Here is a 3,782-nt window from a genome sequence, read left to right as displayed (position 1 = left end):
TAAACCTGCCTCTCTATCTCTCTCTTTCTGTAACCCTGACTCTCTCTCTCTCTCTGTAACCCTGCCTCTCTCTCTCTCTCTCTGTAACCCTGCCTCTCTCTCTCTCTCTCTGTAACCCTGTCTCTCTCTCTCTCTCTAACCCTGCCTCTCTCTCTCTCTCTCTAACCCTGCCTCTCTCTCTCTCTCTCTAACCCTGCCTCTCTCTCTCTCTGTAACCCTGCCTCTCTCTCTCTCTCTGTAACCCTCTCTCTCTCTCTCTCTCTCTGGAACCCTGCCTCTCTCTCTCTCTAACCCTGCCTCTCTCTCTCTGTGTAACCCTCTCTCTCTCTCTCTCTGTAACCCTGCCCCTCTCTCTCTGTATCCCTCTCTCTCACTGTGTAACCCTGCCTCTCTCTCTCTCTCTTACCCTCTCTCTCTCTGTGTAACCCTGCCTCTCTCTCTCTCTCTCTCTCTGTAACCCTGCCCCTCTCTCTGAAACCTTGCCTATCTCTCTCTCTCTCCGGCCTATGACCCTCTGACACGCTATTTAAATCACCGCTCTGCTCCCACTGCTCTCTCTCTGGCCTCTGACCCTCTGGCACGCTATTTAAATCACCGCTCTCAGGTAAAATCTTTTCACACAGAGAGTGGTCAGGATTTGGAATGCACTGCCTGAGAGTGGAGTGGAGGCAGATTCAATTGTGGATTTCAAAAGGAATTGGATATTTATCTGCAGATAAAATATTATCAGGGATACGGGGAACAGGCAGGGGAGCAGGACGAGTTGAGTTGCACTTGCAGACACCCGGCATGGACGCAACGGGCAGCATGGCCTCCATCTGTGCTGTTACCGTTCTATGAAATTTTGTATTTTTTGAAACCCTATTCATTGGTTTCCATTTGGCATAAATGCAGCTGCTAAATTCTAATCCCATTCTTACACTGTTCTCAATTTTCATGTTATGTCCCAAGTTCGCTTCATTAAGTTTAGTTCCAAATTAGAAATATCTCCCAACTTGTGGCTGCTGATGAGGCCATTCAGTTCATTGTGTCTGTGCTAGCTCTGGTTCAGAACAATCCGAAACTAATCCCACTGCTTCGGTCTCAGCACAAGCACTCAGACCTGAGTCAGAAGAATTTCCAATCAGAATCATGTCTATTTTACATCAGAATCACATTGCTAACCCCTGTAACTTTTTAAGTGCCTTTAATCTACTTTCACTGCAGGAATATTCTATAAGATTAACCATTTTTCAATTCAACCAGAATTATAATTCCATCCCTTTTTTCCAGTTCCTGCAGCTGTGATATTCTGGAAGTTCTGATCAACAAACTCTCGCATCTGCCTGCTGCAACAAGGAAATGTTGGGGAACAAGTGTATTTAGGAATGAAAAAAGGGAAAGGTGGTGGAGTAACAGCAACAGTTAACGCAGGATCTGTGTCAATCTGAATTTTGGAAAATGTAATGTGGAAGTGAGAATATGACAATGGTATTGGATTTCATGTACAGTCTGTGAGATGTGTTTGTGTCATTGTTGATCCCAGTTTAGGAAAATAAAGTTCTTCACAATCAGATTAAACTTATTATCTTAAAGGGAAAAAGTCCACTTCAGACAGGAGCTGATAAAGAAAAAGGCCAAATGTTTGAGGCAGTTTTTTGCTATTTATCAATGTCATATTGTTTTGATTTTCAGTGGTTTGTTAAATAAACATTTAACTGTTGCAGACTGATTTTGTGTTCTTGCTTCCTAAATATCAGTGTTTGTTTCTCATTTTAAGCTCAGGATCCTTTCCACTGCATAACAATCCTCACTCTTTTGCTAGGGAGCTATAAATAACTGGACAGGGGCAATGGTGATCAGTTTGCCATGTGTCTAACACTCAATGCACCCATACCAAATGTCATAATCCTAACCACAACAGGAGAGAGATCACAAGATACGTAACTTTTAGTTTTGTAGTTGGAATCGTTTGAAAGGTCCATCAATGTTGGGTGGAAGATGGAGGGTGAGGGGGTCAGTCAGGATGGCCAATTGGTCTAAAGTGCAATTTGGTTGTTCATCTTTGGAATTTCCTTCCCCAGAGAGCAGTCGAGGCTGGGCCATTGAATATATTCAAGGCTGGGTTGGAAAGATTTTTGATCTATAAGGGAGTCAAGGGTTATCGGGGGAGGGGTGGGCAGGAAAGTGGAGTTGTGGCCACAATATGATCAGCCATGACCTTATTGAATGGTAGAACAGGCTCGAGGGGCTGAATGGCCTATTCTTGCTCCTATTTTTTACATTCCTTTGTTCAGGGTGATGGATGAGGCTAATGAGAGGTGGAGATCAGAGATTCAGCGTATTGGGGGTTAGGGAACAAAGGTGGGTGGTGTTTGATGCAAAGGGTATGGTGTGTGGGCAATGGGTGGGCTTTTGGAGTGTGGGTGGAAGTTTCATGGTGATGGGGTTGAGGTGTTTGGGTGATAGGGTAGGAAGTTCAGGGTAATGGGTTGAGGGTGAGGGTCAATGGATGGGGGGTTGGGGTGATGATTGGGGGTTTCAGGATAACAGGTGGGGGCTATGGAGCAACGTGCAGAGGTGTGGGGAGATAGGTGTGGGCTTTCAGGCCGACAGGCACGGGTGTTTGAGGCAAACCATGCTTGGGGAATGGGTGGGGGTTCAGGATGATGGGTGGGTGTTCGGGGGCAATGGGTGGGGTTCAGGGCAATGAACAGGTGTTTGGGGGCAATGGGTGGAGTTTTGGGGTGGTGAATGTGTGTTGGGGGCGATGGGTGGTGGTTGGGGGTGATGGGTGGATGTACGGGGTAACGGGTGGGGGTTGGGGTGGTGAGTGTCTTGGAGGCAATGGGTGGCGGTTGGGTGGTGATGGGTGGGTGTTCAGGGTGCTGGATGGGGGTTTGGGGGCGATGTGTGCAGGTCAAGGATGATGGGTGGGGTGTTGGGGTTCTGGGTGGGGGATGGGGTGATGGGTTGGGTATAGGGGTAATGTGTGGGAGTTTGGGGCAATGGGTGGGGGTTCAGGGGGCGATCAGCGGCGGGTTGTGGTGATGGGTGTGGGTTCGGGGCGATGGGCAGGGGTTCAGAGGACGATGGGCGGGGGTTCTGGGGGCGATAAGCGGGGGTTTGGGGGTGATGGGCAGGGGTTCAGAGGACGATGGGCGGGGGTTCTGGGGGCGATAAGCGGGGGTTTGGGGGTGATGGGCAGGGGTTCAGAGGACGATGGGCGGGGGTTCTGGGCGAGGGTTCAGGGTGATGGGCGGGGGTTCAGGAGTGATGGGCGGGGGTTAAGAGGACGATGGGCGGGGGTTAAGAGGACGATGGGCGGGGGTTCTGGGGGCGATGGGCGAGGGTTCGGGGGGCGATAAGTGGGGGTTCGGGTGAGATGGGCGGGGGTTCAGAGGACGATAAGCGGGGGTTCAGAGGACGATGGGCGGGGGTTCGGGGGACGATAAGCAGGGGTTCAGAGGACGATGGGCGGGGGTTCGGGGGACGATAAGCAGGGGTTCAGAGGACGATGGGTGGGGATTCAGTGGAAGATAAGCGGGGGTTCAGAGGACGATGGGTGGGGGTTCAGAGAACGATGGGTGGGGGTTTGGGGACAATGGGCGGGGGTTCAGAGGACGATAAGCGGGGGTTCAGAGGACGATGGGTGGGGGTTCAGAGAACGATGGGCGGGGGTTTGGGGGACAATGGGCGGGGGCTCAGAGGGCGATAAGTGGGGGTTCGGGGGACGATGGACGGGGGCTCAGAGGGCGATAAGCGGGGGTTTGGGGGACGCTGGGTGGGTGTTCGGGGGACGA

At 51.1% G+C, this 3,782-nt stretch overlaps 1 protein-coding gene across 1 annotated transcript in view; it reads left to right on the top strand.

The window, feature by feature from the left end:
• Nucleotides 1-1,707, top strand: part of LOC137345903 (uncharacterized) — a 270,894-nt gene extending 269,187 nt beyond the window's left edge. Inside the window, exon 11 of the mRNA XM_068009144.1 lies at nucleotides 1,273-1,707. The gene's annotated coding sequence lies outside the window, so the exon portion shown is untranslated. The remainder of the gene's footprint in view (nucleotides 1-1,272) is intronic.
• The last annotated feature ends 2,075 nt before the right edge of the window (nucleotides 1,708-3,782 follow it).

Source organism: Heterodontus francisci, chromosome 29 (genome assembly GCF_036365525.1).
Source record: "Heterodontus francisci isolate sHetFra1 chromosome 29, sHetFra1.hap1, whole genome shotgun sequence".
Taxonomy (NCBI): Eukaryota; Metazoa; Chordata; class Chondrichthyes; order Heterodontiformes; family Heterodontidae; genus Heterodontus; species Heterodontus francisci.
Note: the sequence above shows the minus strand (reverse complement) of the source record. Positions and strands in the feature narration are given on the sequence as shown.